Below are 25,794 nucleotides of genomic sequence, written 5' to 3'. Positions count from 1 at the left end.
TGAAGTATAGTTGCTGTACAATATTATGTAAGTTACAGGTGTACTGTATAATGATTCACAATTTTAAAGGTTATACTCCATTTACAGTTATTATAAAATATTGGCTATGTTCCCATGTTGTACAAAATGTCATTGTAGTTTATTTGTACCTCTTAATCCCTGGCCTATTTTTAATTTTTTGAGATGCCTCCATACCATTTTCCATGGTGGCTACACCAATTTACATTCTTATCAACACTGTGCTAGAATTCCCTTTTATCCACATCCTCACCAACATCTGTTATTTAATGTTCTTTTTGATGATAGCTACTCTGATAGGTGTGAGTGGTATCTCATTGTGGTTTTAATTTGCATTTCTCTGGTGATTAACGATGTTGAGCATCTTTTTATGTGTGCCTGTTGGCCATCTGTGTGTCTTCTTTGGAAAAAATGTCTATTCAGGCTGTCTGACCATTTTTCACTCAGGTTGTTTGCTTTTTAGGTGTTGAGTTGCATGAGCTGTTTATATATTTTGAATTTTAACCCCTTATTGCCATGTCATTTGCCAGTTTTCTCTCCTATTAAGTAGGCTGTCTTTTCTTTTTATTGATGATTTCCTTTGCTGTGCAATAGCTTTTAAGTTTAATTAGGTCCCATTTGTTTATTTTTGCTGTATTTCTTTTATTTTAGGAGACATCCAAAAAAAAATTTGCTATGATTTATATCAAAGAGTGTTCCACTGTATTTTCTTCTAGGAGTTATGGTCATCAATTTTACATTTAAGCCTTGCATCTATTTTGGGTTTATTTTTGTATGTGGCATTAAGAAATATTTTAATCTCATTCTTTTACATGCAGCCGTCCAATTTTCCCAGCATCACTTATTGGAGAGATTGTCTTTTCTCCACTGTATATTCTTTCCTCTTTTGTTACAGATTAATTGACCATGAGTGCCAGGGTTTATTTGTGGACTGTCTGTTCTGTTCCATTGATCTATGTTTGTGTTTTTGTGCTGGTATTATACTGCTTTGATTCTTGTAGCTTTGTAGTATTCTTTTGAGCTCTTGCCTTGAGTCAGGCTCTGTTCTAAGTGACTCTTGTTAAACTCATTTAATCCTCACAATCATATAAAGTAAATGCTATTGTTGTTGTTGTTCAGTCGCTCAGTTGTGTCCGACTCTTTGTGACCCCCTGGACTGCAGCACACCAGGCTTCCCTGTCCTTCACCATCTCCCAGAGCTTGTTCAAACTCATCTCCATTGAGTCAGTGATGCCATCCAACCATCTGATCCTCTGTTGTCCCCTTCTCCTCTTGCCTTCAAACTTTCCCAACATCAGGGTCTTTTCTAATGAGTCAGCTGTTCACATCAGGTGGCCAAAGTATTGGAACTTCAGCATCAGTCCTTCCAATGAATATTCAGGATTGATTTCCTTTAGGATTAACTGGTTTGATCTCCTTGAAGTCCAAGGGTCTCTTAAGAGTCTTCTCCAACACCACAGTTCAAAAGCATCGATTCTTCAGCACTCAGCCTTCTTTATGGTCCAGCTCTCACATCCATACATGACTACTGGGAAAACCATAGCTTTGGCTAGATGGACCTTTGTCTGCAAAGTAATGTCTCTGCTTTTTAATATGCTGTCCAGGTTTGTCATAGCTTTTCTTCCAGGGAGCAAGGAGCCACTATCATCCCCATTTTACAGATGAGGTAACAGACCTGGGAAGGACACGGTCCCCAAGACAGGAACTGTATCCTACCCACCCTTGTCACTTCAGGGGTTCAGCCAACATTTTTATTAGGCACCCATGCACACCAGGCCCTGCAACAGACCTTGAGGACAAAATTAGGATCTTGTGTGATGCTTGGGTGTACCCCTTAAGAAATCATTTACTTTGAGCACAATTTTCATGGAGATAGGAGGATGGGAGCTAAATTCAAGGGGAGTAGAATTGAAGAGTGAAGGAGTAAGTTCATTCAAGGCATTTGAAATGAATGAACCAGAGAGGAAAGAACAAAGCTGGAGTCTGACTAATGTCTTTTATCCCCTGACAGTCCTCCCTGTTCTTGTAGAAGCAGGTTTTTCCCTCTCCAACACCCCCAAGCTCAGAGGACAGCATTGGAATTCGTGAAAGAGCTGTAGCCACCTGGGGCGTGGGTGGGTGCTGGTGGGGAGGGCCCGCCTCCACACCCCCTCAGCCTCATTCTTGGGGTGCCTCTTCTGCCCTGTGCAGGATGACAGAGCCACTGTAGGCCTCTCTCTCTTGTACTCTTGGCTGGGAGGCCGTCACCACCAGGCCCCTCCAGGACTGGCTGTCGGCTGGTCCAGATCCCCCAAACCTCTCCTTCCCCACCAAATTTAGCGAAGCTGTTTTTCTTCCTTAGAAACAAGAACTTCAGTCCTGGCATCTGACTCCCTCAGCACCTTCCCTGCCCCGTCTTTTCCTTGCCTGCCATCTCAACTTCCTCTGTTACATCCAGATCCCTTGCCACCTGGTCCTCAGCAGATACCACTGTTCGTTCAGTCCTCTACGTCTCAGCCCAGGCCAGAGCTCAACCCACCTTTTCTGGCAAGGGACAGATAATATTTTAGACTGTGCGGATCAGAGGGTTTCTGTTGCAGCCACTCAAATCCTCCTTAGAAGGGTAAAAGCAAACGTGGGCCTAGCTGTCTGTGTCCCAATAAAGCTTTATTTATAAAAGCAAGAGATAAGCATAGTCAAAGCTTGACCAAATTTCTCCAAATGTCTGGAACATCCTTCAGCCTCGTTTCGTCACCTCCATTCATTCCTGTTTTTCAAGGTTCAGCTGTAGTCCCACCTAGCCAGGAGAAAACCCCTCCCCACCACCACTGCCCTATATGCTAATCTCCCTTCACCAAGTCCTTTTCCTTACCATCTGCTACACCTTTGCAAGTGTTACCTCACTCTACTTAGATGGTTAGCTGCTTGGGGTGTACATCTTACACATCCTATAGGTGCCATTAGTTATAGCAACGTGCTGAATTCATAATCAGTACAGAGTATCGATCTACCATTTAGGAGATTTTCTCAGTTGCAGTGGGTGAGCAAGGGCGTGGTTTGATGTTTTTTTCTGGTACAGCGCGTGGAGGGCAGCATGCCATTTATTCATTCCACATGTATTTATTAAGTACTCACTACATATGAAGTACTCCTTTTTTTTTTTTTTTTAAATAAGTCATATGCTAACTTCAGGCTCTTACTAGCATGAATATGTAATGACATCATGTTTTGAAAACCACCAGATTAAGAAATCAAAGACATTCTCAAAGATGAGAGGATGGCAGTGATTACTAGTCGAGCTGCATCTTTCAGTTTATAAAGTACGTCTGCAGCCATTTTCTCATTTGATCATAGCGACAACCCTCTGAGGAGAATGGTGTTATCCCATTTTACAGATGAGAAGGATGGGCTCAAAGGTTTATCACCCCACTTGTTTGAAGTCACACAGCTTCTAAGAAATGGAGCTTGACTCCAAAACTATTTCAGCCATGTTTTCTCTCCTAAAACAAAATAAAACCACTCCTCTGATTCTAAAGATCACAATCTAGGTTGTCATAGAAATTGTTGGAAAAAGTATAAAACAAAAAATTAAAAATCATGAATATGCCCTCAGCTCATAGACAACCCATGTTAATATCATCTGCATGTTTTTACATGTTTGTGTGTGTTAACACAAAATTGGAATTCTTTTGTATATACTGCTGTGCTCAGTCGTGTCCTAATCTTCATGACCCCCTGGGCTGTAGCCCCCCAGCCTCTTGTGTCCATGGGATTTCCCAGTCCAGAATACTGCAGCAAGTTGTCAGTTCCTTCTCCAGGGAGCCTCTCAACCCAGGAATCGAACCCACATCTCTTGCATCTCCTGCATTGCCAGGCAGATTCTTTACCACTGCACCACCTGGGAAGCCCCATATACTGATATGTAGCTGCAATTTGGGGGGCCATTTCTTAAAATTAAGGTACAACTTGCATACCGTGATACTCACACTTTTTGATGAACAGTTCTCTGAGTTTTGATAAACCCACTTTGATAAATTCAAGATATAGAACAATCCTATCACCCCCAAAATTCCTTTGTGCCCCTTTTAGTCCACCCCCTACCCTATATCCTGAAAACCACTAGTTTTTCTCTAATTTTGCCTTTTCCAGAGGTCACTTAAATGGCATCATACAATACATTGCAGCTTCATTTTTTCCTTAACATTTTATGAGTATGTTCCCACATCATTATATATTCGCTGAAAGTATTATTTTTTTAATGACTCCCAGGCACACACCCGCCTACGTGCTCTTCCACTCAGTACTGCAGCCCCTTGGAGAATAGAAATGAGAGGTAGAAGGTCATGTTGGAAAGAACAAGGGCAGAATGGACCTGCTTAAGCCCTGTCATCCTTGATAGGAGGTGCCAGCTTTTCTGCCTTCAGGCCAAGGCGCACCTCCATGCAGGCACACCAAAGAGTACCACATCCATGATACATGATAGTAATGTGTATCCGGCTCTGGGCCTTTTGAGCCTTCCCTAGTCGTGGCAGCTTCCGATTCTTGGCTTCAGATCCAGAGTTTCCTCAAGGAAATGGAGATAAGAGCGTTCCCCCCACTGGTCCATTGTGAGGATAAAAGGACGTGGTGTGCGTTAAAGTGGGGACCACAGTGCCCTTGAGCATGGACTGGTTTTCCCGTTCCTTCCCCAAATGTCTGGATCCACCTTCCTTTAAAAAGGAGAGCTGAGGGCTTCCCTGGTGGCTCAGTGGTAAAGAATCTGCCTGCCAATGCTGGAGACACAGGTTGGATCCCTGATCTGGGAAGATTCCACATGCCGCAGAGCAACTGATCCCGTGCGCCACAACTATTGAGCCTGTGCCCTAGAACCTGGGAGTCGGAACTACTGAAGCCCACACACCCTAGAGCAGGTGCTCTGCAGCAAGAGAAGCCACCACAATGAGATGCCCACGCACGCAGCTGGAGAGTAGCCTCCACTCTCCAGGAGTAGAGAAAAGCCTGCACAGCGAAAAAGGCCCAGCACAGTCAAAAATAAAAAGTGAAATTTTTTTTTTTTAATGGAGAGACAAGTTGATGTTATGATGACAGGTTGTTACCTAGTTGAAGCTACCTCCCTCCCATCATCAGAAGGATAAAAAACACATTGAAAGGAAATCAACCCTGAATATTCATTGGAAGGACTGATGCTAAAGCTAAAGTTCCAATACTTTGGCCACCTGATGAAAAGAACCAACTCATTGGAAAAGACCCTGAGGCTGGGAAAGACTGAGGGCAGGAGGAGAAGGGGATGACAGAGGATGAGATGGTTGAATGGCATCATTGATGTGATGGATGTGAACTTGGGCAAGCTCCAGGAGATGGTGAGGGACAGGAGGCCTGGCATGTGGCAGTCCACAGGGTCACGAAGAGTTGGGCACGACTTGGTAACTGAACAACAGCAAGCACTTTGGAAAGAATGGTATAACTGTCAGAATCATTTTCCTTTAAGAGATACACAGGGGACTTCAGAACCGGCCCTGAACGCGCAGGAGGCACCCCTCAGTGCAGGATGGGGCAGGAGCTGGGATGACACTGTAGCCTTTAGGACTAAAATGGCTCAAGGCCTTTTCTGTCTTCATTTGGGGTGTTGGAGTTCCAGCCATTTCTTCCCCACCCCAGCCTGGCATTTTCTTCTCCCTCCTCCTGGGGGACAACTTAGACTTCTCCCAGCAAAGCAAAGTCAGTATCCTAGAGTGTTGCTATGGAAAGAATGGCAACATCCCTTGTGAGTTTATGAAGAAAAAAAGAAAGAACGAAAAGGAAAAAAAGAAAAAAAAAATAGGACAAGCAGGATTTTTTTTTAAGTGTTACAAAACTGGGAGAAAAACTGTTCCACCACTAAATATATCCACTTACCAAATCAGCAGATGTTAGGGTTTATACAGTGTCAAACTCTCAGTCCCCCAGAAGACTCCTGGCAGAGCATTTTCATGGCCATGGCTCCCGCGGAGGCTGGGAGGCTGCTCGAGATTTCTAGGTTGGTGGCTGGAATCTTCTGTGTTGGCCAAATGGAGGATGTGGCAGGCATTTCCAGGGGTGCCTCTCAAAAAACTGGGCTCTGTTTTATTTATTATAAAGACCTTCCTCCAGTTCCTCTTACCCGCTGCCATTTCCTGTGTCAGGTTGCCCAAGGTTGGACCCCCTTGGGTTCTTTCCAAGTCTTGAACCCCAGCCCTGCCTTGGGCTAGCTCTGGTCCTAGGGCATGTTTTTCTGAGTTTGTCATGAGCATCTGAGCTGCAATTCCCATGTTGGTAAAACATCTACTTTCAAAATGTTTTGAAGTTTAACAATCATACATGAAGCTCCTAGCACGGTGGCCCACACAGAGCTGTTACCCGCGGCGTTTAATCAAAAGAGATTTTCCTGCCTTCTAGTCACATTGTCTATCTGCCTCGGGGACTGTTGGGGGCTGCAGAGGGGGCAGGTGAACTTGTGTCTCTCATCCTGCTGATGGAGCCAGCCGGGTGGTCCAGGAGGTGCGGACCCCCCGCTCAACCTCAAGCCTTCCTTGGTGTCTTGTGGTCATTCTTAAAATTATTTCCTGGCCTCAAGGTCCCGATGCAGAGCACCTTCTCACACTCTTGGTTGATATCTTGCGCCTGCCTCTGTTCTGGTTAACTCTTGCTGCCTTAAAAGTGAAAGTGTTAGTCGATCGGTCGTGTCCGACTCTTTGCGACCCCATAGACGGTAACCCACAGCGCTCTTCGGCCCATGGGATTCTCCAGGCCAGAATACTGGAGTGGGTGGGCCTTCCCTTCTCCAGGGGATCTTCCCAACCCCAGGATTGAACCCAGGTCTCCTGCATTGCAGGCGGATTCTTTACCATCTTAGCCACCAGGGAAACCTTAAAATGCACCAAAACTTAACAGTTTCAATCAGAAATCTATTGTCTCTCACAATTCTGAGTGAGAGGTTCAGAGTGTAGCAGTTACGGCTCTGCTCCATGCTATCTGGGGCTTTGGTTCAGAGGACTTGAAATGATGGGGCTAGAACAGTGGGGGGTGACAGAGCGTGTCTCTCTCTCCTCGGGTAGCTTGAGTTTCCTCCCAGCATGGGGGCCTCAGGGCAGTCAGACTTCTCACGTGGTGGCCCAGAGCTCCCAGGGGGAGGAAGCAGAAACCGCATGTCCTCTTAAAGGTCCCGGCCCAGAGCTGTCATAGTGTCACATTTTACTGGGCAGAGCAGTCACAGAGCAGCCCCAGTTCAAGGGAACAGGAACGGGACGCGAACCCCGCCTCTCCGTGTCGATGAGCGTGTGGCCGTCTTTAATCTGCCACAGTGCAGGCGGGCATGCTGTCGCTTTGGTCGTGTCTGACCCTTTGTGACCCCAGGGACTGTAGCTCGCCAAGCTCCTCTGTCCATGGGATTCTCCGGGCAGGAATACTCGAGTGGGCTTCCAGGGGATCTTCCCCACCCAGAGACTGAACCTGCGTCTCTTATGTCTCCTGCATGGGCAGGCGGATTCTTTACCACTAGCACCACCTGGGAAGCCGTGACCTGCCGCAGTGCCTACCACAAAAGCACTGCCTGCCTGCGCTCGAAGGAGAGTCTCAGAAGCTGGTGGTGGCACCTGAGAGCGGAACCAGAAGGCAGGACCCACATCCCTGGTCACAGGTGAAGTTGGAGCTCAGAGAGGGCGCCTTTCAGGGTAGCTGGCTGCTCGGAGGGTTATGTGAGATTGTTCCTGCTTTGGGTAGGGTACTAGTTTCCTAGGACTGCCTTCACCAAAGTACCACCAATGCGGTGGCTGAAAACAGTAGAAACTTTCTGTCTCCCGGTTCTAGAAAACTGAAGTCATGCTTCCCCTGAAGGCACTAGGGAAGGATCTGTTCCAGACCTATCTCCTAGCTTCTGGTGTGTGTGTGCGCGCTAAGTTGTTTCAGTCATTCCAGATCTTTGTGATCCTATGGACTGTAGCCCGCCAGGCTCCTTTGTCCGTGGGATTCTCCAGGCAAGAATACTGAAGTGGGTGGCCATGCCCTCCTCCAGGGGGTCTTCCCGACCCAGGGATCGAACCCATGGTTCCTGCCGCGTCTCCTGCATTACAAGTGGATTCTTCCTTTACTGCTGAACCACCTGGGAGGTGGGAGGGATGTAAAGAGCCTGCTGAGGGCAGAGGTTGCAGGGCGAAGAGTGTGTGAGCTTTGGTTAGAGCCTTGAGGACCCTGAACGCGCATCAGACAAGTTGGAATGGGACTCATGAGCATGGGAACCCAGACTGGTTGTTACTAACATAAGAGAGAAAGTAAAATCAGAGACTGGGGGAGCTTTGCCTGGCAGAAGGCACAGGCAGATTGGAATAAGGAAGACCACGGAAGGAAAGACCGTCATTCCATTTCAGCAATCTAGAAGAGGTGTGATGATGGCTTGGGCCAGTGTGTAAATATCTGTGGTGTTACAAACAAATGATAGAGCTTGGATTCAAATTGAAAGAGAGAGACAGACTCATGAACTAGGGTAACATGCCTTGGGCACACACAGGACAGATGACACCGGAGGTAGTAGCCGAGATGATTTTGTGTCACCAGCATGAGTGACAGAGTCTGGTGGCCCTGCGGCACAGGAGGAAAATGAGGAAGCCACATGATCATCTTGGCTTGCGACAAGTTGGGTTTGCAAACTAGATGTGTGCTAAGTTGCTTTAGTTGTGTCTGACTCTGTGCAACCCCAAGGACTGTAGCCCACCAGGCTTCTCTGTCCATGGGATTCTCCAGGCAAGAATACTGTAGTGGCCCTTCTCCAGGGGATTTTCCCAACCCAGGGATCAAACCCGCATCTCTTACATATCCTGCTTGGCAGGCGGGTTCCTTACCACTAGCACCACCTGGGAAGCAACAAGACACCCTATTATTATTGTTACTGTTTTTGCTATTTCTGTTTTTATTCTCTAATTAACTAGATAGAATACACTGAATACTTTCTATACACCAAGCTGTATTATGCTTTTCTTTGATTGATCTTATTATTTGATTCTCACAACAACTGTCTGGGGGATAATTTCAGTTATTATCCCCATGATACAAATGAGAAAACTGAGATATCCTTTTCTCTCTGAAATGCTCTGTCCCTCGAACAAGATGTTATTTTAACAATTTTCATTTTAATACCACTCATGACACTGAGCCTTCAATTTTTTAAAATTTCTTCTCCTGTGAGCGTGCTGATATTTCATCAACCAATGCTCAGTGACCATTCTGACCCATTCAATCAGCTGAGAAATAACCCCATTTCTCATTTGTATATAGGGTTTTGCTTCTTGATATTCATCAGCATGTTTTAAATATTTTGACCAAGCTCCCACACCCAGGGTCAGAGCATGTTGGAGCCTCATGACTGTCAGCTGGAAACTCCTTTGGAAAAGGACAAAAAGAAATCTCAAAAACAGGCCCATCATATGTGAAAAAAAAAAATCCACTAAGTATATTGTTTCTTATCCTTTACACCCATAACACACACTCTTTCTCACACAGATTTATAGCGTATAGCAGTTGCCATAAAGATCTAACTACATAGGAAGCTATGGATGCCACATAGTTGGTTATAATTAATTAATGTTGTATCCCACCAAAAAAAAAAAAGGGCAAGAGAAAGATCAGGCTTGGGTTCAAACTTCAATTCAGGAGACTGGCTCAGCGCTGTACCCCCTGTTGGCACAACAGGAAGGGAACAGCAGAAAGCTTGTGTAAGGAAGGTTCTAAGACAATCACGGAAGGAAATCTCAGCCTCAGGGGCCTCCTGAGGAAATAGAGGCTATAGTATTTCCGGCTCCGCCTCCTCAGGATTAACAGCTCCTGAGCAACGACACAGGTAGAAGTGTTCCGGATCTGAAGGATGTTGATTCCCAGCACCATTGTTACTGTTATTTTCATTGATGCGGAGAGGAGGGACTGGGCTGTTGGCAAAAGCGGACACACACAGATTGGTAATTTTCTACTAAAGAGCAGCAGCTTGCAAAATTGCTCAGAAAATGTAAAAGGGGAATTCTGGAAGAGTAGGGAACCCTATAGCTTCTTTCTCAAGCTTAAATTGTTTAGAAAAACCATACTTTTCTAGAGCCCTTCCACCCAGGACTGACTGGGTAAGAATTCTACCTCCATGATGAAAGTGAAAGTCGCTCAGTCGTGTCTGACTCTTTGTGATGCCATGGACTATACAGTCCATGGAATTCTCCAGGTCGGAATACTGGAGTGGGTAGCTGTTCCCTTCTCCAGGAATCGAACTGGAATCTCTTGCATTGCAGGCAGATTCTTTACCAGTTGAGCTACCAGAGAAGCCCGTGGTAGTGATCCCAAAAGGGACTCTGCCTTCCAACTTTCCCTCTGCATCCCAGATGTGTTGCGGGTGGGGAAACTCCAGACACGGCCAGCCTTGTGTTCTGGGAGAAGGAGAGGGAGCGGGCAGGCGGCCCCACTGCTCATCCCCTACCCCCACCCCTGCCCAGTCCTTGGCCTGTTCAGCCAAGACATCACATCGGCAAAGCCAACCAGAATCCTCACCCTTTCAACCCAAAGCTGATCCTCACCTCACCTGAGAGGTGGCCCAGGTCCAGGTGGGGCAGCCCTCGCCCGTGGCTGCCAGAGGCCACTTGTCCAAAGCCTTCCCGGTCCATGTACCCTCCCAGGAGCATGGGTAGCTCTCTAAGCCTCAGTTTCCCCATTTGTAGAATGAGTGGGGTTAGACAAGCTCGGATTCAGGTTTGCAGATCTTTCTGGAGGATGAGTTGAGGAGGGTAGGGCATGAATGGGACTAGCTAGACAACCAGGGAGGAGGTGATCACAGGGGCCCAGGTGATGGTGACTGGGGTCAGGGTGGTGGCCATGGAAGATAACGGAGGAAGGGGGATCAGGAACCTGATACGGAGGGAGAGCAAACAGGCCATGCTGGTGTGAATCTGTGCATGCTCACATGTGTCTTTCTAAAGGCTAAAGCAGAGAGCATCATCCTAACTGGACAATTTTATGGAAACTGAAGGCAGAAGATCCTGGCCTTATGGATCAGAGCCCCACAGGCTGTGGTCTCCAGCTCATTACTCATTCCCAAGGCAGCAACCAGCTTCTCATTCCCAAGGCCCACCACTGGAACGGGGGCCTCTAGCGTCTGCCTGGAAACAGGGAGCAGCTCACCAAAGGGGAGGTCAGGAGTGACAGGAAAGTCACAGGCTAGCTCAGCTGGCCCACTGCAGCGGTGTCCCATGGATGCTGTAACCAGTGACCACAAAACAGCACTAGAGGTCAGAAGCCGGCAATCAGATCCACAGGGCTAAAGTCAAGGTGCTGGCAGGGCTGATTTCTTCTACAGTTGTTCTTGTTCAGCCGCTAAGTTGTGTCTGACTCTTTGGTAAATCTTTTGCTAATTCTCCCTGGTGGCTCAGTGGTAAAGAATCTGCCTGCAGTGCAAGAGCCTCGGAGTCAATCCCTGGGTAGGGAAGATCCCCTGGATAAGGGAATGGCAACTCAGTCCAGCATTCTTGCCTGGAGAATCTCATGGACAGAGGAGTCTGGTGGACTACAGTCCATGGGGTCACAAAGCGTCAGATACAACTGAGCAACTAATGCTTTTGCTAAGTCGTATCCAACTCTGCTTCCGCAGGCTCCTTGCCTTTTGCAGCGTCTAGTAGCTGCCTGCATTCCTTGGCTTGTGGTGCCTTCTTCCGTCTTCAAAGTGTATCACTCCAGTCTCTGCTTCCATCCCCACATCGTCCTCTCCTCATCTGTAGTCAGATCTCCCTCTGCCTCCCTCTGTGAGAACACTTGTGATTTTACTTAGGGTCCACTTGGATGATCCAGGATAATCTCTCCCACTGTCCTTAATCACTTCATCAAAGTCTCTTTTGTCATGGAAGGTCACATTCCCAGGTTTTAGGGCTTAGGACCTAGATGTCTTTGAGGACCACCATATTCAGCCTGTGATACCCTGGCTCCTAGGCAAAGAGATGCAGAAATACAGCCCCTGGATGTGGCTTTAATCTGTGTGATTTCGTCTGGGATCTAACTGGCTTGGATGAATGGCTTTGTGAAGGACATTCTATCAGAGAATATGAGTAAACCTTCAACCTTTATTCCAGGCTTTGAGATGAAGGGAAGTCTCTTCGAGGTAGAGATGAAAGAGGTTCAAGAGAAAGCTCTGGGTTTGGGGATGCAAAGGATGGGCTGGAGGGAGGGGGTCGGGGACAGAATGGAAAAAGGGATCTGACAGACAGAATCTAAGCGTCTGCTGAAAAGCCTTGTCTCGCCCTGATCCGTGTCTGGGGAACAGAAAAATCTCACTTCTCTCCCAGCTTCGAGAAGATGAAGTGTGCTCAAATCACCCACAGGAGCGAAATGAAAAGGTTACACCAGGAATTGTCGATAAGATAAATCCCTGTGGTCTCACAGCCTCTCTAAACGTTTTGATAGCAGAACGTGATGGATTATGAATCAGAGTAGGCCCATCTTAAACACCTGATACCGCCTTATTTATGTATGTATGTGACACGTAAAAGCAGAATTGACTCCTTTTTCTTTCTGTCTCAGGGATATTTTTTTCCTTCTTTCAGAAATGCATCCCTCTTCCCCTAGCCCTGGTTTTCTGCGTTCGTGGGTGTGTGTGCCTATATGTGGAGGTGGCTGTTAGGATTCTTTCCACCCAGAAAAGGTCTTGAAGATGATGACCAGGAATTAATTGGGAAACTAATGAAGCCACTTTGTTTCAAAATATGTCTTAATCCCCTTGCCTTCTTTGTTTTGTTTTGTTTTTAACAAGATTATTGCTCCAAGAAAGAGGGATTAAAGATGGTACAATGTGAGAGATTTGCCACGTGAAATCCAGGCAGACACAGAGACTATTTCCCAGTTGTCCTGGCTTGGATCTACAGTCATAAGCTACTTCAAGCCCCTCCATGGGATCAAATTAAACTTGCTTTGTCATATGCTTTCTTTAACACTAATGTCTGCTTTATAATTCATTACAGTCCTAAGTGTTGTATGGAACCTCATTTCCCACCCAAGTCTGGTCTAATTCCAAAGCTAGTGGACTTACCCACTCTGCTTAACTGGTGTCTTTAGGACCAGCTCAGCTCAAAACACCTTGATCCCATCATGGCCTTGAGGACAGATAGCCACCCAGCAGAACCCCTCACCCCAACACAACCACCTCTGGGAGAAACTTCACCAGCCTGCCCAGTCAGAAAGGCTATAAGATTCAGGGTCCTCTGGCCAAACTCACATCCTGTCCTTTCCCAAAGCTTGTGGTTAGCCTTGCCTTGTGGGCAGGCTCAGGTTACCTCTAAGACTCCAGTGCCTCTCAACTCCAGTGCCATGTGACACTTCTTGATTCTGGTTTTCCTCCTTTAGCTTCTCTTGCTAGAAGCAAAGAATGGCATTTGGGTGCAAACTATTTATGAACCACCAAGACAGTGCTTCATTTCAACTTCAAAAAGCTGTAAGGCTGTAGTTTTGTTTTTTAATCCAATCTATAAAAGGTACTCCTTAGGATTAAAGTGTCTCTTAATATTTGATCTAGACTCACAGATGACTTTTTCTTCCCCCTACTTGGAGATGTTTGGAGCTCTCGTCTCACATTCATCTACCCCTGAGTGGTCCCAGGTAGAGAAAAGTAAAGCATTTTTCCATTTACAAAACCATCGAAGAGTTTTCATGTTGGCAAGTGAAAAGTTGGACTTTTCAATAAAACTTTTCAAGTTCTTTCCAAAAGAAGTATTTTGAGGGAGAATATGTTTTTTAAATTAGAATAGTTTGAAAATTACTTTGCAGTGAACATCAAATGCTGTGGTTAGTCGGTGAGCCTCTGCCTCTGTTTTCACTGATATTTGTTATTGTGTTGAGGTTATTCTTGCTTGATATGAAGATCTCAGCTTACATGGCCTCTCCTCAAAGAGGCTTTCCCTGAATATCTTCATTGAAAGTAGGTCTTAGGAATTCCCTGGTGGTGCAGGCTTAGGACTCCACACCCTCTCTGCCAAAGGCCAGGGTTCAATCCCTGATCAGGGAACTAAAATCCCACAAGCTGCATAGATCAAACAGCCAAAAAAAAGAATGAAAGTAGGTCTTAAATCACTATCACATCATTTCTAAGAGCTTTTTGCAGAGTACTTGGGCTTAGTCACTCAGTTGTGTTGGACTCGTTGTGACCTCATGGACTGTAGCCCACCAGTCTCCTATATCCATGGAGATTCTCTAGGCAAGAATACTGGAGTGGGTTGCCATGCCCTGCTCCAGAGGATCTTTCCAATCCAGGCAACTTACCACTATCTATAAGTTCTTTGTTTTCTATTTATTTTCTGATTTTCCCTCCCTAGATCACGGGCACCTTGAAAGCAGGATCTTATGTCTTATTTCCTGAGTATCAAAGCAGTGTCTGGCATGGGGAGGCACTCAGGGAGGAATGAATGAATGAATGCTTGAGCTGTGTTTTCTCTTCTGAGGTTCCATGTTTCTGCTTCCAAAAAATCAGTCTTCTGCTGTATTTTCCTTTTAAAATACCAGGACTACTATAGGAAGGAATGGGGCATTGAGGTAGGATTGGGTGGCAGAAAGTGCCTCTCACAACCAGCTCTGAATACTCCCAAGGAGGTTTGAAGGTGAGGACGACATGGTCGGATTCAGGGTTAGAAACATGACATTCAATCATGGCATCAATTGTGACATAGGCAGCGGCAAGAAATCTGTTTCTAAAAATAAATATTGAAGTTCAGGATGTGATGTGATTAGCAAGGATTCAAGGTTAACACTATATGAACATCACTCCCACTAACATCCTGAGATTCTTTCTTAAGGGAAAGCAAATGATGTGGCAAGAATGAGAGCGCGTTGCAAATGGGCATGCCACCTAGCATGTCAGCCATGGCAGGGAAAGGCTAAGGATTGCTGTCTTATTTTTTTTAATCTTTATTGAATTCGTTACAATATTGCTTCTGTTTTATGTTTTGGCTTTTTGGCCACAAGGCATGTGGGGTCTTAGCTCCCTGACCAGGGATCAAACCCATACCCCCTGTGTTGGAAGGCGAAGTCTTAACCACTCGACTGCCAGGGAAGTCCCAGGATTGCTGTCTTAGAAAGAAACAGTGGGGACTCACCCTGGTGGCCCGGTGGTTAAGAATCTGCCTTGCAGTGCAGGGGACATGGGTTTGATCCCTGGTCAAAGAACTAAGATCCTGCCCGCTGCAGGGCAACTAAACCCACACACCTCAACTACTGAGCCCACACGCCGTAATGAAAGATCCCACATAACACAACTAAGATCCAACACAGCCAAATAAATATTTAAAAAAAGAAAGAAAGAAAGAAATGGTGGCAGTTAGGAGGTAGGCCTGAAACTGCGTCTGTTGGGACCTTTTCTGTTATAGGTGCCAGATAAAGTCCCATCAGAGTGGTGTCAGCAAGCTGCCTTGCGGGAAGGTCCCTGCGTGAGTCAGATCCGGGCGTGCCAGCACGCAGAGGGATGCAGTCATGACTGCATCTCAACTCAGCTGGTTCTGACCAGCTCCACTTGGGTCGTGAGCCCACCCCTTAATCACTCACTCTCGCTGAAGAACGTGATGCAGTGAGTGGTCAGGACCAAGGCACATGCCCGCCACTGGAGGATCCACAGGGGCCAGGAGTGGGTGGGGGTCTTTCTCTAGAAAGAACTGGACTGCCATGACCAGCGGAGTAAGGAAGGCATGCGGGACAGGCAGGCGATGCCTGGCGCAACCAGGAGAAGCCAAGGTCAGACCATGATGTAGGGAGTCGTTGCAGCTGCAGGGAGGAGCCAGGAGGAGGACTCACCTGGAGCAGAGGAATCAAGGATGAAGGATGGGAAGCCATTGCCACTAAGGAGGCAGAGTCAGGAGGGCCTGGTGCATAATCAACTGTGGGGTGGGAGGGGGAGTGGAGGCGCAAGAGGAATCTGGGTTTCTAACTCGAATGACTGAGATCATGAGGCTTTTATTTGGAATGAGGAGGATTACAAAAAGATCAGATTTGGGAGACAGGTGAGGAGCTTGGCGCTAGATGAGTTCAATCCTGAAGCACCCGTGAGACTCCAGGTGATGATCAGAGATGCACAGAACCCACACTTGGAAGAGGTTCTAAGACCATCCAGTCCAGCCTCTCCCAAACTTCCCCTTCAGATCCACCTTCCAAATGGAGATAACTGAGTAGTCTGTTTCCAACCGAGTGGGACTGGGTCATCCACTTTTTTAAATCCATGTATTATTTTTCTTGGTTTTCATGAATCATCTTAGCTTTTTTAAAAAATCAAGTTTCAGGGGACAGTGGCCACTCTGGCCTTTGGTTCCAAGTCTGGGTTTTCATCCTCGCTGTCAGCCAGAGTTGGCAAAGGGAGGTCTGAGGCTCTGCAGCAAAGAGTGAGGCTAGAAAGGCTGGTTTCCCAGATGTCTGTCTGCAAGGGTGAGTGTGCAGCTCCAGGATGGATGAGGTCACACCAAAGAGGATGGAGAGGAGAGGGATGAGGAGGATCCCAGGGCATGGAGGTGACAGTGGAGAATGGAAGAAGCAGCAAAGCAGGAGCTGCTGGGAGGAGATCCAAGGGCACCACCCGGGAGAGCCAAAGGGAGGCAATTTGAGGAAGGCGGTTTGCCCCACAGTGTCAGTGACGTGGGGTATATTTGGTGTTTGAAAAGAAAAGCGTTGACAGAGCAAGGAGGACAGAATGTGCAGAGGTGAGGGATGAACAGGGCAGTAACAGGAGGGACAAGCTTCAGTCATCTCAAACTTCCTTTGAGACATTTTTTTGATAGTTACATGATATTAACAATAGGTATCTTCCCCGAGTGGCAAGCTCAGAGTTCATCATACTGGGGACACAGAGGCAAACCCTGTGCACAGACTTTGTTGTTATTCAGTCACTCAGTTGTGTCTGACTTTCTGACCCCATGGACTGCAGCACACCAGGCTTCCCTGTCCTTCACTATCTTCTGGAGTTTGCTCAAACTCATGTCCATTGAGTCGGTGATGCCATCAAGCCATCTCATTCTGTATTGCCCCCTTCTCCTCCGACTGCTCACTCTCACTGGGTACCCTCGGCACCCTTTGACGTGGGTACCGTTTTCATCCCCATATTAGATAGAAAGGCTGAGGCTTCAGAGGACAAGTGTGACTTGTCCAGACTCACACACCAATGAGTGGTGGCCCCAGACCCAGAAAGCCAGTCTCTTGCACTGGGGAGTCTCTCTGCCCCAGGAAGCAAGAGTTATCATAATACTGGGCAGATGATGGTGGAATTGAGCCCCTTTGGGAACTTTGATGTTGCTTATCACATTTGTCTTGCTTTGTCTACTTTCTTAGGGAAATGGCAAGCTGAGGTGATCATAACCCAAAGGGAAGGGGGTTAAGAATGGAGGGAGCCAATGAGTGCTAGGCTGGGGTCCCTGGGGAGCAGAGGGCAGGCCTGGAGGTCAGCTGGAGGTGTTACCCTATAACAGGGAGACCCGCTACCCACTCCAAGGTAGAGAGAAGAGAGATAAGTGTGGAGAAGGGGAAGAAAGTGATCATGATCTTCTCAGCAAGATAGAAAGCAAAATCTTCTCACACAGGCAAAGTTGGGAGAATTAAAAACACTGGCACAGTTGCCATAGAAATTTCTATGGGCATGAACAAAAGATGAGTAAAAAGATGTCAGAGCAGCATGACTCAGGTGAGATGAGCTGGTGTAAACACACAACCCCTGACACGGGGGTTGGCAGCTGGGAGGGGCTGTGGGGGAAAGAATGCTCGGAGGGGCCACCAAGGGAGGGGAGGGGCAGAACAGCGCCTGTGAACCTCACTCTGCCAAGTCCCTCATCACTGACGGAAGCGACTAAAGCTAGCTCACTGGTTAAAGGCACCCTTCTAGGTAACCAGACGGAGTCAGCATTAAAGGGTCTCTTTCAGTCCAGTCTGCGGTGGAGGTGGAAGTTCACCCATTTCACAGCTGCAGAACTGAGGCTGGCCAAGGGAAATAAGCTTGCTGCAGTTGGCCTTCTCCAGGCCGCCTGTGGGTCTGGGGCCTTGGGCGGTGGGCATCCTGGCTGTGGCCAGAGCAGGGCAGACTCCTGCGAGTAAGAGGCAGAACCAGGATTCAAATCAGAAGCCTGGTTCCAGCCTGTGGCCCCTTCTCCTCACCAGGTGGGCACTCGTGGTGAGGACTGAGCGGGAACAAGGCAGCTGGAGGCCACCTCCTCACCTAGTGAAGAGCCAAGGGTGTCTGAGCTTGGAAATTCATCGCTTTGAGTAAAAGTGAAGTCTGGGCCTCAGGCTCACATGGGCTGACATGAATCTGCCTTCTCTGGCTTCTTTGTCTCTGAGGACTCACTACCCCACCTCGAGTCCCCACTCCTGCCACTCCTAGCAGGACAGCAGCCTGCTCTCAGCGTCAGCTGAACACATGGGGATGCTCACGTCACGATTCTGCCTCTGACCTTACCGCCCTAAACACAGTGGGTCTCCTCTAATGTCACCGTGTCATTTCATGAGCTTCATTTCATCCACTGAAATATTTTGGCTGCAGGAGACCACGCAAGCCCTTCTTCCACCTAGTAAGAGAGTGTCTCAGTGTAGCGAGTCGAGAAAGACATTACAATTCAATTAAAAATCTTACTCCTTTAAACACCCGCTGTAGGAAAGATCCACTCGAAACTTGTGAGAAACCTCATTTATAGACCCAGTGTCAGGAAATGGAATAGCTAACCTTTAGCAGCTGTGTTACTGGGACCCAGCAGTGAGTGCAGAGCCAAGGGTGATCTGGGCTCCACCCTCCTCAACCAGCAGGCTAACCTCTCTGAGCCTCAGTTTCCTCATCTGTGAAATGGAGAGCATTACCATCTATTGATGTTGTGGGAATAATAAAGATTTTACATGTAAATGGCATCTTGTTACTACATTATCCACCTACCCTTAACCAGATCAGCAAACCCTTTAAAAAAAAAAAAAAAAACTGAACAATAAAAGTTAAGCAGAAACACAGATAACGGGAAGTAGCTTCTTAAAACTCACCTCTCCAGCCACAACTCTGCTACTACACACGCTGTCGTTCCTAAGGATGTCTTACACTCCGTTATCCAGTGCCCAGTGTCCTTGTCTCTTCCAGCAACGTTACTTTCTACAATTCTCTCCCGATTTCTGCATCGTCCTCTGAACTGTCATTTCCCAGGGGAGCTTGCTAATTCACTCTAGTCCAGCACAGAACACAGCAAGGAACATTTCCCATCTTCGCAGTGCAGGGCTGGCTTGGGCCCAACTGCTTCTGAAGCAGGAGAGGGCACTGATGACTTCTTGCTGAGGCCATCAAACCTGGCTGATTGCTAGAAATGCAGATTCTTGGGCCTGCTCCTGGATGCTTGAGTTCAATAAGTCTGGACTGGGGCTCTGGAAAAAGCACCCCAGATGGCATCTGATGGTTTGGGAGCCACCCCATAGGCTCACCCCCAAAATTCAAGTTTAGATTTAAAGATAAGCTGGAGATAAATCAATAAAGGTCAGGAATTAATTCAGGGTCACCAGTGACATTTCAAAAGCCTCTCCCATTTAATAGATGAGACAAATGGAGGCAAGTATGGAGACAGATGAAGAGAGAGCTGGGAGCTTAGAGCAAAACCCAGGATCTGGGCCTCCCACTCCTTTCTCCACCCACACCCCTCCCCACCCCCACCACCATCACCACCACAACATACCTTCACATCAGAACTCCCTCTCCTGGGGTGCGGTGCGGCAAGGAGAATGTTGTGACTTTAAGACATAAAGGAACAATCACATACACAGACACAAAAGATTTACCCTTGATGAACTGCAGTGGTACCTACTAACAGCTCTGTCAGAAGACCCAGCAAAGCTAAAAGCATCCGTCTGGGCTTTGATGTCCTGACAAGATGCTTCCTTTGAAAGCTCGGAGACAGTCCTGTAATTCCCTCTGACAGCCCTGGTGAAAGCTCTGAAATAAGAAGTGGCGTCCTGCCAGAGCCCGAAGGTGTGATTCCTTGAGAGTGGAACATGTGTCCTCCCTGAAAGGCCCAGGCTCCTCCACTCGCCTCGGGCTGGAGACCCTGGCCCCAGGGAACCTCTGTGGCCTGACTCTTCACCTGCCCCAGCATCTCAAGGCCTGGACATTTCCCTCATCTGACAGCTAGGCTGCATGCCAGCCACTTTGCAAAGAGTTTCCAGGGACTGATCTGGCAGTATGACCCGTCTTTCCTCCCCTGAGGGTCCCAGGTCACTCGTAGGGAAAGGTCAGGAAATGCTAGTGCCCCGTGTCTGGAAATGAGCAGGGTGATGGGGAGGAGGGAGGCCGAGTGGGTGACAGTGGGCAGGTGCTCACCTGGAGAGGCTGACAAGGCCTTCCTCGAGGTGCCCACACATGCAGTGTCGTCCTCGCCTGGGAGCTTGCTGACAACGCAGCGTCAGTCCCGCCCCGGCCTTCCCGAATCTGTATTTCAACAAGATCGCCAGTTATTTGTCTGCACGTCAAGAGCTGTATCCCAACTCTGCTGCTCTAGGCGGTGTGATTATGGCCATGCTCCTTAACTTCTCTGAGCTTCAGTGTCCACACAGGGTTCCAGAGAAATGAAACACATAGCACTCAGCTCATACTCAGCCTTCAGTGAATGTTCACCATCATTGTTATCGAGAGAGTGATTAAGGGAGAATCCATTTTGCCATATTTAAACCCAAATCATCCAGCTACTCCTCGGTGGAGAAGTCCAAACTGAGTGGGAGAAAGTCCAGACAGAAAGTAAGGAGCCCTCAACATCTACTTAAGGAACAAGCTTAAAGGCTGGAGGAACGGGTGTCTCTTAGCAGCCTTTACTCTGACTGTTGAATTTGGGGCTAGTAAAGGTGATGCCTGATGCTTAGCTTGGGGGTTCTTACCCTCATTAATGTGCCATTTTTCCCTGCCATTCCCACCCCTCAAACGTACCTCCCAGCCCCTGCTGCTTCCATGATCCCGCCTAAAAGGCCTCACCACTGCTTCACCAGCAGAATGAAACCCCGCCTCTTCAGCATGGCGTTCAGTGGCAGCGTGCCATTCACAGTCTGGCCCAAGCTGACTTATCAGGTGCCTCGGGGCTGCCATCACACCTGCCCCTTAGTTTCAGTCCTTTTCATTCCTCTGATGTTTCCTTCTTCTGACTGCATCCTCTGCCTGGGAGTACTCTGTTCCTCTGATCAGAATCATTCCCCTTCTCTGTACCCGACAGGATCCAACTCTGCCTTTGGAGCCCTGCCTCAGACTCCCAAGGCAACAGAAATAAAAGCAAAACTAAACAAATGGGACCTAATCAAGCTTGTAAATTTTTGCACAGCAAAAGAAACTGTAAAATGAAAAGATACCTGCAGAATGGGAGAAAACATTTCCAAATGATGCTGCCAACAAGAGCTTAATTTCTAAAATATACGAACAACTCATACAACTAAATATCAAAAAAACAAAACTAATCAAAAAATGGGAAGAAAACCCCTATAGACATTTCTTCAAAAAAGACACGCAGATGGACAGCAGGCACATGAAAAGATGCTCAACATCGTTAATTAGAAACGCGAATCAAAACTACAACGAGATATCACTTCACACCAGTCAGAATAACCATCATCAAAAAGTCTACAAATAACAAATATTGGAGAGGGTATAAAAAAACAGGAACCCTCCTATACTAGTGCAGCCACTATGAAAAGTATGGTGATTCCTCACAAAACTAAAAATACAGTTACCATATAATCCAGCAATCCCACTATTGGGCGTATAGCTGAAGAAAACTATACTTTGAAAAGATATATGCACCCTGGTGTTCATAGCAGCACTATGTATAACACCAAGACATGGAAACAATGTAAATGTCCACCAACAGATGAATAAAGATGTGGTGCCTACATACAACAGATTTCTACCCAGCCATGCAAAAAAAGAAATAATGCCATTTAAGCAACGTAGACGGACCTAGAGAGTGTCATAGTAAGTGATGTAAGTCAAAAGAGAAAGACGCATACCGCACGGTATCACTTATATGTGAAATCTAAAATATGGCACAAATGAACCTATCCATGAGACAAAAACATAATCGGGGACATAGAGAGCAGACTGGCTTGTGCCAAGGGGGAGGGGGTTAGGGGAGGAGTGCATTAGTATGGGACTGAAAGTGAAAGTGAAGTCGCTCAGTCATGTCTGACTCTTTTCCGCCCCATGGACTCTAGCTCGCCAGGCTCCTCTGTCCATGGGATTCTCCAGGCAAGGGTACTGGAGTGGGTTGCCATTTTCCTTCTCCAGGGGATCTTCCCGACCCAGGGATCAAACCCAGGTCTCCCGCATTCCAGGCAGATGCGTCCAGGCCACCAGGGAAGCCCAGTATGGGATTAGTAGATGCAAATTATTATATAGAATGCATAAACAACAAGGTCTTACTGTGTCGCACAGGGATACACAATATAGCACAGAATTATAGTCAACATCCTGTGACAAACCATAGTGGAAAAGAATGCCAAAAAGAATGTATATATATAAAGTAACATTGTAAATCAACTATACTTCAACAAAGTAAAATTTAAAAATCACACACCTCCCCACCCGCACCATCTTCGCTGCCTGACTTTCCTCCATCGTGCTTTCAGCGTCAGCTTCTGCTCGCTCATTTCATGAACGTGAGCACCTCAAGAGCAGAGACTCCTGTCTGCTCGCTCCTGCATCCTTGGCACCCACAAGTGTCTGGCACAGGCTCTTGGGCAGGATGTGACGACTGCATACATAAATCATTGTGTGCCTTCAAGGGGTGTTCAGACGGCACTGCCCTGCTCAGCTGTGAAGAGCTGAGTTATTCCCCACCCCCAGATTCATATGTTGGAATCCAAATCCTCAGAATGTGGTTATATTTGGAGATAGGTTTTTCAAAGGGGAGTGTGTATGTGTGTTCAGTCGTGTCTGATTCTTTGCAACCCCATGGACTATAGCCAGCCGGCTCGCTTAAGTCACCTTAAATGAAGTCCTCAGCGGGGCCCAGTCCAGTCTGACTGGTGTCTTCATAAGAGGAGATTAGGAGATAGGTGCACATGGAAGGGAGACCACGGGAGGGTAAGCGAGGAGAGAGCCATTTGCAACCAAGGGGCGAGGCTTCAGAAGACAGTAACCCTGCAGACACTTTGGTCCTGGACGTGCAGACACCTTGATCATGGACATCCAGCCTCCAGAACCAAGATTTCTGTGGTTTGAGCCACAGAAATCTGTGTAATTTGTCATGGCAGCCTGAGCTGACTACTACGCCAGCTGTGAACTCCCTGAGGACAAGAACCCATGGTTTCTTCATCATTGTATGCTCCGTATCCACAAGGTTCTAGTCCAAACCCATACTCAGTAAACAGGGCTCTAATCAAATTGCACTCGCCTCGCAACAGAGAGATGATGACGGAAGCAGCACTGAGTGGTGAAGGGAGAGCCCTGCATAGACAGCCAGAAGTGAGTTGTTTATAATTGTCTACACAGGCTGGCCATTTTCCTTACATGTTACCTATTTCAAGGTGGTGTCGTCTCTCACTTGCTGTTGGGTTTCTTTGTGGGGTGTGATAAACGCCACGGTGGATAAAAGGAAAATCCAGTCAATGGCAAAAACGGACAAAGGAGGCAGGGGTCTGTGCTCAGTCTCAGGGCTCCCTTTCCATGTGACAGGTATGTGTGATGCTCTTAGCGGTCATGTGAGGGGTGGGATTCAAGACAGAAAGAGGCACGATGGAGAAGAGTCACAGAGGAAGGCCACTTCTCACCTGTCCTCTCCTTCTGGGCTCCAGGATCTTAAAGGTGTTTTAATCTGCTGGGGTCACCCCTTCAAGGGCAGCAGTTGCCTCTGAGGCTGCCCCTGCCGACCCCGGGACCACTCAGTGCTGCTTTGGAGTGTTTGCATGTTGGTATGCAACATGCCTGTGCCCACTTCGGATCTGCTGGGAAGCTGGTCCAGAGCAAGGCCCGTGGCGTGGAGCCAATCTGTTGTCATACTCACCACCCACCATGGAAGGGACTGTGTTGGCGTTTTAATGTGCATTTTAAATACACATGCTAAGCAGAAATTTTGGTTCATTTGACTTGTTAATTTTTCTCTTATGATGCTCACACCAAAGACTACTTCTGACACTTCTGGTTAACAAATGTGTGAGCCACCTCCCACCCCCACCCCTGCCAAGTAATTCTCTGTGACATCAGTTGGTGTCCTATAATTTAACTCAGTTCTGACACTGTCTACCTGGAGATAATGCCAGGTTCTACAGGGTAAGGATTCAGTCCTCCAGGACTTCCCTGCCCAACTTCAGATGCCAGTCGGAAGTCCAGGTTGTCCCCTATGCTTCTTATGACTCTATCAACTGGAAGTTTCCATGACCTCCTTTTTAATTAACTTTAATGAATTAATTTGCTAGAGCAGTTCAGGAAAACAGTTTACTTACTAGATTACTGGTTTGTTATTAAAAAACAACAACAACAACTCAGGAACAGCCAGATGGAAGAGGTACACAGAGCAGGGTATGTGGGAAGGGGCGCAAGCTTCCATGTTCCCTCCAGCATCACTCCTCTGGCACCTCCACATGTTCATCAACCCAGAAAACTCCCAGGATCTTGTACTTTGGGGATTCTTATAAAGGCTTCATCAAGTAAGCGTGCTGCTGCTGCTAAGTCTCTTCAGTAGTGTCCAACTCTATGCGACCCCAGAGACAGCAGCCCACCAGGCTCCCCCGTCCCTGGGCTTCTCCAGACAAGAACACTGGAGTGGGTTGCCATTTCCTTCTCCAATGCATGAAAGTGAAAAGTGAAAGGGAAGTCGCTCAGTTGTGTCCGACTCCTAGTGACCCCATGGACTGCAGCCCACCAGGCTCCGCCCATGGGGTTTTCCAGGCAAGAGTACTGGAGTGGGGTGCCATAGCATGACCAGTAGCTAACTCAATTTCCAGACTCTCTCCGGAGAGTGAGGATTGGACCGAAAGTTCTACGCTTCTGATCGTGGCTTTGTCTTTCGGGTGACCAGCCCCCATCCAGCAGTCCGTCAAGAGTCACCTCGTTAGAACAAAAGACGTTCCTATGGCCCAGGAAATTCCCAGGAATTTAGGAACTCTGAGCAGGAAGCAAACACTTACAAGTATATATTTTTTATTGTCTCACATTTTGTCTACCCAAGTCTCAAAGATGTCATCTTGTGATTCCTCTGGAAGCTTCACGGTTCTAGCACTATATTTAGGTCTCTGATCTATTGTTAACTCATTTTTTGCATATACAGAGAGGTAGGAGTTGAATTCTTTTCTTTTTCATACAGATATTCAGTTATGCTCTCACCATTAAAAAGAAGACTTTCTCCTATGGAATTGACTTGTTCAAAAATGAACTGACCATAAATGTGGTTTTTTTTTTTTTTTTGGATGTCCTATTCTGCTCTATCCACCTAATAGTTTATTCTTGTACCAAAACCATACTGAATTGATTACTGTTGCTTAATAGAAAGTCTTGAAATTAGTTTATAGCCCCCAACTTTGCTCTTTTTCAGTACTATTTTGATTCTTCTAGGGACCTTGAATTGTCATATAAGTTTTACAATCAACTCATCAGTTTCTTCAAAACTCCTCTTGGAATTTAGGATTGTGAGCTATAGATCAATTTACAGAGAATGGATATCTTAATAGATCAAATTGTCCAGTCATGAACACTGCATATCTTTACATTTATTTAGATCTTTAATATCCCTCCCTGGTGGCTCAGCTGGTAAAGAATCTGCCTGCAACACGAGAGACCTAGATTCAATCCCGAGTTTGGGAATATCCCCTGGA

At 47.0% G+C, this 25,794-nt stretch overlaps 1 protein-coding gene across 8 annotated transcripts in view; it reads left to right on the top strand.

Moving 5' to 3' along the window:
* Positions 1–25,794, top strand: part of ZHX2 (zinc fingers and homeoboxes 2) — a 179,120-nt gene that overhangs the window by 127,240 nt on the left and 26,086 nt on the right. For 3 of the 8 annotated variants that reach the window (XM_027972932.3, XM_060393695.1, XM_060393696.1), the window contains one exon: positions 7,495–7,651. The exons of the other annotated variants lie outside the window; for them this stretch is intronic. The gene's annotated coding sequence lies outside the window, so the exon portion shown is untranslated. The remainder of the gene's footprint in view (positions 1–7,494; positions 7,652–25,794) is intronic. 8 annotated transcript variants of the gene reach the window in all.

Source organism: Ovis aries, chromosome 9 (assembly GCF_016772045.2).
Source record: "Ovis aries strain OAR_USU_Benz2616 breed Rambouillet chromosome 9, ARS-UI_Ramb_v3.0, whole genome shotgun sequence".
Taxonomy (NCBI): domain Eukaryota; kingdom Metazoa; phylum Chordata; class Mammalia; order Artiodactyla; family Bovidae; genus Ovis; species Ovis aries.
This window is presented reverse-complemented; position numbering and strand designations above follow the sequence as displayed.